Source organism: Rhea americana, unplaced genomic scaffold, assembly GCF_003343005.1.
Source record: "Rhea americana isolate MKP2758 unplaced genomic scaffold, rheAme1 scaffold_129, whole genome shotgun sequence".
NCBI classification, from domain to species: Eukaryota; Metazoa; Chordata; class Aves; order Rheiformes; family Rheidae; genus Rhea; species Rhea americana.
The window spans coordinates 1,107,886-1,118,852 of NW_028185361.1; the positions used below are offsets into that span (position 1 = coordinate 1,107,886).

The window sequence follows — 10,967 nt, forward strand, 5'->3', positions numbered from 1 at the left end:
AAACCTATCAAAACTTGAGGCAAAAACTATATAGTGACTTATTAAAAAAAATGCATCTTCCTACAAAATTATTTAAGAAATAAGGTTAAGGTCTGTTTTTTTTTTCCTGGGAGACCTCGAATGACTCAACAGTGGTAGTGGTACTACTTTGTCAGTAGTAGTAGGCATGAGGGTCATGTTTTTTATAAGACAAACAAATCAAAATGTAAAGCACATGACAGGCAATAATGCATTAAATACCACAAAGGTAGCAATGACATTTATATTGAGGGGTGAAGAATGTAGGCTTCTAACTAGCCAAGTGATTGTGCAATACCTCTTTTGGTTTAAACACTACTCTAAATAGCATAGGAATTTGTGCATACATTTCAACACTGAATTACTTTCAGTAAAGGCTAATAGTTTAGTGCCTGCACACTTTTAAGTGAAGGAGCACCATGCTCTCTCATATGAGTGTTAAGTGACAGCTTTAGTACATCTCTTATCCCAGCATGACAGAATTACTTAAGAAAGAAGCTGCTACCTGCTAAATGCACTTGATTAGTACCACTGCTGCCTCAAACAAATATTTAGCAAAATCTAACAGAGAGTTCTGAAATAAGAAAAATATCATTGTTGCATTTAATCTTCCATGTTTTTGTGCTACCAGTTAGAGCCAAACTTTCTTTTTCCTTATTCTTCAAAATGCAATTATGATAGGTAGAGAAGGGTTCAAGCCCAATCCCAGGATCCAGCTGTGGAAGTGATTCTGGTGCTGTTAATCATTCTTAACACTTTTCATTCCTGCATGAAGAGCCAGAAAGCTACATGTAGTTTTAAAATCTATCCTCTACATTTTTTTCTGGGAATTTCTTGGGCCTGAGCACCCTGTTTTTCTCAGAGGAATATATGCAAAAGGAAATACTACCCTATTTACTTAAAGACAGCAGTTTCCAAATGCTAAGTTTCTGCATCACACATCACATATTATTACACCGCTTGTTTAGAAATGCTCAGAATTTTCCAAACCAATTCCTCACAGGGAAAAATGTAAGGCCAGGTAATCAGAGAGGCTTTGTCAATGCATTTGTAATAGCTCTGACAATTTGAATCCTTTACTGTTCTTAATCTTAAAGACTGTCTTCACATGAGCTTGTTCCTTCTATAGCCAAAATTTGGTTCTGTTTGGATTAGGTCAGGATAAACATTTTTCTTGCCAAAACAAGACTATACCAAAGCTCATGTGTGGGGGAGTCAGGGTGTGAGAAGGTATTATCAAACAAGAAGTTCTCTTTCATTTCTGGGCCACTGTAGCAAAACTAAAGGAAACTGAGGGCTATTGTCATAAATATGCCACAGGCGATGAGGACTGTCGTTAAGCACCATATGATTCCAATGAAAAATATGTTCATGTAGGAGTAGATAGCTTTCAGGTGAGTATCTTCATCATGTACTGGACAGTTCCGTGCTGGAGTGGTGCCACCATGAAGAAAATATTTAACACCACAAGAGAAGACAGGAGAAAACATAGCTGATGGCACATGTGACACTCATGCACTCACAGCAAGTAGCAAGATTAAAAGAAACAAACCTGATTCTCATGAAGTTCTCTGTCCTTTCCTCTCACCTTCATGCAATACATTCCTAACCTCAGAAGAAGTTCAGCATCTTTACAGACAGAAAATACTTTTCCACTATCAACTGACAGCAGATTGTTCTTACCTTTCCTGTTAGTCTGGTTTTGAAGGGGAGTTGTCTTTCTTCATATAGATTTTTTTTAAAAAATCACCCTTAGAAGTCAGATTCCCAGCTCTCTTTGGCTTGGGTACTAATTGATACTTCTTGCCCTACAGATCTTACATTTTATCGCTTTGATTCTCCGCTTGCTAAGTTTCTTATAAATGGAAGAAAGGTTTGTTTTACTTTAAAAATGAAGTCAAACCTAAACCAGCACCTCTCAGTACTGCTATTTCTTCTTCTGACATTTGAAAATAGGACACATACCCTGGGAAACATAAATTATAATCTCCACTCACCCATAGCAAACAAAATACTTTATCATTCTGGAAAACAGAATTTCTCTTGACACCAGAGTATCAACAATATTGTTTTCAGATTCTAGTCTTTCTAACCTGTGATGATGATATTGTCTCTATGCTAACAGTCTGTCTCTCAGGAAACTAGCAACTGTTTGTAGTGGTTTTGGAGGTTCAGAATTTTTAAAAAGAAAAAGAGATTCTTGTTTGGCTTCTCCAAAGATACTCACAAAGTACAAAATACAAACCCAAATAGTAGTTTATTTCCCAAGGGAATGTTTTATTCAACGGTGAAATGTTCCCACCAGAAATCTTTTTGCTGGTCTTGAAATATATTTAATCTTTTTTCTTTCTTCCCCTTCTTTCCACAGAGACTGAATTCATGATTCTCTTAATGGTAATGCCCTGACTTCTTTTAAAGTTCTGTGAAGGAAATGTGGCTTTGTGCTAATTATTTTCAGTTCTTAAACAACCACAATAGAGGAGTCTTGTTAAATGTATTCATTGAAGGAATTATTTAAGCTCCATTTCAGTCTCTCATTATAAATGAACAAAAGAAACAAAAAGTGATTTGCACTCAAGAATTACAGCATGAAGTGCCCTCAGACAAAACCACCAGCTACTAACATCTTGGGCAGACATTAGCAATGATGGGGATAAATTTGTAAAGCACGCACACGCTTACACTTGACCCACTATGTACCAACAAGAGAGAAAGCCAATATGGCCCCATTAAATGGAGTGGTAAAAATGCAGAATGTACAAAAACACACTAGATCTCCTGCTGCCAAGCAACCTTGGCTGAAAAAAAAAGAAATAAAAGAAAAAAAAAACCAGAAGAGCAGACTGTGGGAAAAAAGATGAAGTCACAAATCCTCTTGAATTAGAACCTTCTTTCTAGCAGTATTCATCACAAAATGCACAGGATTCAAGGAAATTTCATAAGCAAGAGCTGGGATTTTGTACGAGAACATTTCCTACTTTATCATTTGCTGATTCTCAGCTAAGAGCATTATATCAGTATGCCTGTGGTCCTTCAGTTACTAAAAAAAAACACAAATGAAAAACTACTGTGGTTTGAGGATATTGTGTCTGTATTCAAGCCAGACTGCCTTTTCAAAATATGCCAAACAAACACTGTTGTTCAAAATGTGAAAGAAGACACATGGGTTATTATATGACACACAATCAGAAACCAAAACATGCAATCTGGAGAATTCATTTTCTACCACCTGTTTCCCTGGAATAAAGAATATTTTAATGTAGCTTGACTGTTATTTTTCAAAGATGAAACAAAGCTTTCAAACGTGCAAAATCAGTAATATGTTATATGAGAAACTGGAGCAAGTAACAACTTCAGAAATCACTCCATAAGCTTCAGTATGTATGTTTACCAATGCACCTCACCAATGATCTGCTCTTAAAAGCCAGAATAGACAACAAGTTCTGCCAAGGAGCTGGAACATATAATCATCTGGTATTAGCAAGATCAGTCATTTCCAGTTGTTATCTAATCAGGAGTAGCTGATTTCCTTTCAGCATGAATGAAAGCAGAAAACAAGATTTACTATTACACTGCATTATACATTATAATTAGCCATGTCACATTTTATTCTACTTTGTATTTTCATACATGCTACAAAAAGCACTACTAATACAACATCCCTGTACTAAGGAAATAACAAAGAAAAGATGCACACAGATAAAGTAATTAAATTAAGTAATCAAATCTGCAGACCACAGCATTTACAGCAATGAAGTTTTTCTGTTTTCTTCTTCTCTGAATTCCATTACTCAGAGAGCTTTGTTTCAGCTGAGCTACACAGTCCTCTGGGCTTCTCTTAGATTCTGTTCAAATTTTCAGAAGGTGAAATAGTACAACTTCTCCAGGACAGCTTAACAATACTCCTAGAGCCTAAGGTCTTTGTGACCAATGACGAATGAATATCGTTCTAACCAAAGGAATCAAAATATTTATTTTGCTTCCTATTTTCATTCACCTTTATTATGATATAGCACAACAAGGCTTCCAAAGGTCCCTGTTTTGTCTAGAACTACTTTCCGCAAAATTCTTTGTGACCCGTCTTTTCCTCTTAAAAATGACTGAAATTTCATTTTACCTCAAATCTGATTCCTCTTTTGTTCCTTCTTCTGCCTGTGCAGTCCAGTTCCTCTTCTATGATGTAAAGGACTTCAGAGAAAAATCTATCCAGAATAATTAACTCAGTGGAAAATTCTTTTAATTGACATAAAGGACTTTGGCTCACACCCTAAATACACTTCACAGGGTTCAGTTACTAGCCATGGAATCTCCAGATTATTCTGCAGGACTTCTATCATATCAATACAAAAACCAAAAACCTTATAACAACAGTCTTTCCAGTGTGGGGATCTTTAGGCAAACAATATTTCTTTACAGTCTTAACATATTGTTGGGCATCTAAACACCTCACTGCTTTACTACGGATTAGAATTTCAGGAATAGCCTAACAGATCGCTGATGGAAATTAACTGCATTTTATTATTTTCTACTTAGCAAATCATACAGTGTTTACAGTAACCTAGGTACCTCAGATGATTGACATTAGAAAACAGTAGTAACACTATCTTTTTTACTTCACTTCAATCAGTATGTTTCAATTACCTCATCTATTAGTAATCCAGCATTACAAATATCGTTCAATCCAGGTGAAGATGGAGTGGTTTTTTGGATGGATAGCTAAAAAGTTTGTATGAATATAGTGATGAGCTTTATATTTTGTGACAAGCTTCATAAGCTTTTGTGACAGTTTGCACAGTGCTGAAATAATTGCCAGGATTTTCTCACAGCTTTGAAATATTAAAAGATACATTAAAAAAAGTTCTAGAATGAGCAACTTCATAGCATGAGACATTTTGTACAGATCTTCCCAGTGTGACTGCCCTTGCATTAGAAGAYTTGATCTAGAGACTCTGAGTAATCGTTTTCTTCATATTGGATTTTATGTTCTCTATTTTAAAGATACATTTGATGACATGTTTAATGCTTCCTGCCAACAGTAAGACTGGTTTTAATAACTGCAGAGTCCTTTGAATTCTGAACAGTACGTGGATGTAGCGGTTGAACTTTTTTCCTCCGTAAAAAAAAAGTGCTTTATCTTTACAGAGTGGAGGTTTCCCTTTTTATCTCTCCATATTTGGTATACCAAAATTATGTCACATATGTTATCAATGAAGTCAGTCAGTTCAGACTCTTGCAATCAGAATTTCTAACTTTTCTTAAATCTTTATGCACTAAATACACAGCTGAATGGGTTCTGGAGATGATGATAGCAGGGCTGGGTATGTGACACATACTAGCAACTAACAGGCCAGATACTCAGCTGGAGTAAATTAGCACAGCTTCATTTAAGCCATTGATTTGTACCAGCTGAAGAACTATACCTATTTTAACAAAAATAACAAAAAAAATGTTTTTTTTTTTTTTAATCACAGAACTTTCTAATTATTTATTTGTCTTGTCATGTATCCTTCCAACAGCACTATTTAGGAAGTTATTTTGTCTTTAACTCTCTTTTCATAACACTTATGTCCTCAATGTCAAAGTCTGGGGTAGAGTGAAGCAGCAGCTGCCCAATGCTCTGACTTCATGTTTCACCCCTTTATTATGTCCAGCTGGAGAGCACTTTCACCTTTCCCATCTCAGGATCAACCTTCCTTTCCAGAACACCACCAAGGGCCTGCGACCACCCATGGTACAGGYGATATCACTCATAAGCACAGAAGGAAGTATCCCATTCACACTTCCCTGAATTTCTACAGTCAGCCAAAAGAGCATTTCCTAGGATCTAGCTTTTGTAGAAGTGTTATTAAAAACTTATTTTGTTTCCTTTTAGACGTACCTCCTAGTCCCACTAGCATCTTCAAAGCATCTTCAGAGATGCACAGCCTATAAAGCCTATAAAGCCAGAGGACACAGCTATTACCAGTCAATACAATTTCATTTAAAATTCCTGCATTAAGCCATCAATGTAGTCTGCATTACTCATCTACAAATTTTGGATGAAGTAAAATACATCTTCCAGAAAAAGCATCATCTCAAAATGCACCTCATCACTTGGTGATTAGTAAGCATGAAATAATATCCTGTTCTAAAATAAGCATATTGTACGAGAGAGAGTCGTTATACCTGGCTTCTTTCCTAAAATGCTTTTCATTCCAGTTCTTCATATCTCTCTGCTCAAAATGTTGTATAGCGTAACTTAAAAATAATTGTAGCATACTCAAGTGAAAGAAAAACCAACCATGGAAAATGTAATATCCAGCAGCTACTCAGAACTGCCAGAAGATTCCTGCTGGATTTAAGGTTGAGTCACAGATATTCAGCAGCTGAGAGAGTCTTAACAGAGGTAGATAGACCAGAGAACTAAAGAGACTCTCAGGAAGCCCAAATGTCTGCCATGCAGCTACTCTGTAAGCCTACTTGACTTCAAGGAATTTGAAACTGACTCTTTCCTGAGACTCAATCTGCATTTATTGGCACTGGTGTAGTACCCATGGAAACCTGTCTATTCAAGGCTTGATTTGTACTCTGGACTAAAATATCTTGACCTTGTATTCTAAAAGCTATTTTTTACTTTCATTTCTTTCTGTTTCTCACAATCTAGACTAAAGTGTAGGACTCCTTTGCAGTCCCTAACTTTAAATGTAACAAATGATGCACAGGAACTTCCAGATAAAAAAAAAAAAAAATCCAAAATCTAGATGCAAAGACTCACACAGTTGATCCAAACCTCCCAAGAACTTTCAATAGCAGTCATCAGTATTTCACTTTGGGCTGTTTTAGAGAAATCACCTAGCTAATATGTTAATTCTGGATTTTCCACTAGTTTAACAGAATATCCTCCTAGTATGCAAGTAATGGACCATCTTGTCAGATCCAGTGTCTTATAGCATCAGTACTGTTGGTTTATCCCACATGCAGAACACCTCTGCTCCATGTTCCAAGCTACCCAAAAGCTGTACAACTCAAACAGCATGGTGTTGTGATCATGCTCGCCACACGTAATTGAGCTGTGAAACTTATCAACGTAAGACACAGCTGAACTGACAGGATTCAAACAGGATTAGATAGGCAAATTTGCATGAAGAGCATGCAGAGTTACCACACTGAATGAAAACATACATTGGGATGTATAGTATCTTTTATGATTTAGGGAGCAAGACCATCAGTGATGCCTATATGTTCTCTTTACAAAAGACAGACTATTCTACATCTGCTTATTGGGTCTGTTCGTTTCACTGAAATAACTAATTTATCAAGCTGGAAAGGTACCAGAGGACCAGATGAACACCAGTCTGATTCAGGATGTCATCTGTAGCATACTACAAAACAAGCTTTGATCATGTCTGATACTTCTGCTGCAGTAAATTTTAAATTTTAAAATTTAATTAATTAATTAAAATTTAATTTCATTTTTTAATTTCTTCTTAGTCTATTTACTGGACCTTGCTTCACAAACAAGTGAGATGCTTGCTAAACAAAAACTGCTTCATGACTCCACAGACCACCTGGCATATAGTCAAGAAGTTCTGAACTTCAAGCAAAATTTTGTTTGTTTTCAATCTGTAAATATTATGGTTAAATTAAGAAAATAAAGGAACAGAACTTACAGAACCTAGACAGAGCTTTTTTAAAAATAAATTTTTATATAGATTACATTATTCCTCATTCCTGGTTTAGAAGGGCTTCCTTTAAGAATGCAGCAAACTAGGCAAGATCACCAAGGTTTGGAAGTTCCGATCACTAACCATGAGTTGAAAAGACTATGAAGTTAAAAGCAGGTAGATTTCAGGTATGAATTCTCTAAAACAGATTTTTTTCTCCTCTGAGATTTTATTTCATGCTGTTTTTCATATTCCCTAAATAAATATTTTCCTTATGTAAATCTCAGTAAATTTCCTTACGAATTCAACCATTACAAAGTAGGAAAATGCTTTTGGAAAATGACAGCATAAATTTTATTACCGTATTCTCACAAAATTTCTTCCATGACAAAATATTTATAATTAAAGCATTGCGACTTTGACTGAAATTGGCTTCATCACTCTTCATGCCCATGATTAATATTTTTAAAGAATATCTTTCTGTATCTCTACTCAATGAAAAAATAAAAGGAGAAAGGAAGGAGGAAGGAAAATTGGTTGTTACTTTCCCCACCGATTTTTCTTTTGATAAATTAAAGGTTATGCTAATAAAATAATAGACAATCTCCAGAGGTCCCTTCCCACCTCAACCATTCTGTCATTTTGTGAGCATGGCCATGCCATCACGATCCGAGAAGACAGCAATGAGCTACTGTACCCAAGAAACAACCTACGAATCTGTTTTTTGTTAACAATCAGTATGCCTGTTCAAAACCAACTTGTCTTGACAGTGTACAGTATGAGTTATCACCTGCTCTGATACTTTTAGTAGAAAAGGGAATTCGTTAAGATGAGCTTATTATTACCTACAGGGTCTGTGATTCTTCTCACATCTCAAGAATGGAAACAGGACCGTGTTTTCTGGCTCCCACAAGACAAAGGTTTTTATGCTCTCTTCATAATCTTCAAATCTAGGGAAAAAACTACAACGGTTACCCTGAATGCAGCATTCAGAAAATTGATATTATTCCAAAAGGACTTCAGAAATTCAGTCTACTGTAATGATCAAATTCACAGGCACACCTTGATAGAAGACTTTAAATTCCATATAAATAACTGGGACAAGGAAGTTTTGGGCTACTACATCTACATTCTTGAAAAAGGGAGCTACCATTGTGAAGTCTCTTCAAAACCTCCTAAGACCTAATATATTCCAAACATTAGAACAGAGAATTGAGATACTAAGCAAGATAGCTGCCAACGCAATCTGACTGCTTCCTTGGTCTGACTGATGCCACTATCATCCATCTCCTTGGCACTCTGATAACCCACAAGAGCAAGAAAAAGCAGAAAAAATGAACTCTCATACAGTGATAGTGGAAATGATGGATGGGGATGTGGCTTAAGCGATTCTCACGGAAGACAAGAAACTTAATCTTTTTCTGGTCTCAGAACCCATAACTTTTGAAGTTGATCAGAAGTCATAAATTTAATAAACTAAAATGAAGCTAATGTAAGTATCTAACAAATGACCTGTACACTTCTGGAATTCTTTCAAACATATGAAAGACAAATATAATCTATGTGTTCAAAAAAAGAACAGCACTTATTTTATGACAATGGTGTCAAGACTAAATAGACAAAATAAAGAGAAAAGAGGGACATGAAGGCAGTAAGAGGAAGTAAACAGTTTTGTCAGAGAAAGTGTATCATTAAATGGACATTACATCAGAAAAATAAAAATACACTGCAACACAGTGAATTAAACATTTCAGTGGTAAAAAAAAATTATAGGCAGCAATCATAAAATTTTGTTCATTATCTTGACCCTCGTAAAAAAAAAAATCCTTTAAAAATACAGTATACCATTCTGGTTTTCCCATTTGCTTGATGGGATTATGCACAACATGGTTTGTTTAAAAATGTATCTTCTTCTAATTTCCCAATTTGAAAACTTCATATTTTTAGAAATGTTTATGGTTTCTTCTTTGTCAATAAACTCATATGAAACAAAACCATCTAGATACACAGAACCACAAGATACACATAGCTCCCTCTCACTTAAACTGCTGGTGTGTTCAACACAAAAATCCTATGCTAAAAATATCTTCAATTACTATCTGCACAAATGCTGATCACAAAAGCATACTGTAAGCACAGAATTTAAAAGAGACAACTAAGTTCACAACTGCTCCCAGTGTTTACTTGTCTGCTCATTTATAGATGAAGCCTTTTTTCCCATCAATGAAATATATCCCAAAATTAGCTTTATATGAAAGTTACTGGCTGACACAAAAGGTTGATAACACTTTCATCTTTGCATTGTCTGTTTGAATCAGTTGGCTGGTAGTGATAATAGCTGAGCAAATACTGAACATACTTTCGTTAAAATATAATTGACTAATCTGATTTCATTTTACTCACAATCCTCTTTATTCTAACTCTACTAGAAAACAGGGATTTATTGTTTAAAGTCTCACAAGCTACTAAGACAGAACATTCCCAAAATTTTCAGAGGCCACATCTGAGCCTCTGATTTCTTGTTCCAATTAAGTTCTACCTAGTTCCAATAATCTCTTTTAACCTCTAAATATAAACCACTCAATCATTTAATTCAGTCTTATTTTTCAATTTATAAATCAATAAAGTCAGGAGACAAAATCACAAAGCATAAGATTCTGTGGTGAAGCAGGGAATCGTAGGGCAAATCAAAAACTGGATGAAGTTCATATAGGACATTCTGTGAACAGATCTGCTAATTAATAATCTGAAAAGAGCTAAATAGATTTAGTGAATTATTCACAGCACAAAAATTTGCTCAGCAATAGCAGTTTCTGAAAGTTGTCTTAGCTCAGTACCTGAAGAACAGAGGTATAGTTTATAAAACTTGATTTCATATTTAGTTCACTGGCCTGTTAGTATAAGGTCTGAGTAGAAACAGAAATAAGGTAGTACTTCACCACGTTACACCTGTGTGACACTTCTCTGAATCACAGATGGAAGGAGATGCTTAAATGAGACAAACAGTATTAGGTCTCCTTATTTTCCATTTTTAACTATTATAAAATAAAGCAATCTTTTTGCTTATGGTTAGAATTGCAAGCAGAATTATATCTTTTATTTTTCAATACTATGATGTGTAAGATCTGGTCTATCGCTTGAGTTAAAAGTACTTTGACATTGCAAATTATAAGCAGCTTGGATCTGACAAAACTTAATCAATACAAGCTTAAACAGAAGAACGGTCATGAGAAGTCATTTAAAGTTTTCCATTCAACTTATGGAAATATGTGCCCAGTCAGAAAATCCAGATATGGTTTGAAAAAT

General features: G+C 35.3%; 1 long non-coding RNA gene across 2 annotated transcripts in view; it reads right to left on the bottom strand.

Moving 5' to 3' along the window:
* The window catches only part of LOC146600057 (uncharacterized), a 74,240-nt gene extending 65,652 nt beyond the window's left edge, over nucleotides 1-8,588 (bottom strand). For both annotated transcript variants that reach the window (XR_014898375.1, XR_014898374.1), the window contains exon 1: nucleotides 8,507-8,588. This is a non-coding gene — a long non-coding RNA (uncharacterized LOC146600057). The remainder of the gene's footprint in view (nucleotides 1-8,506) is intronic.
* Between the last annotated feature and the right edge of the window lie 2,379 nt (nucleotides 8,589-10,967).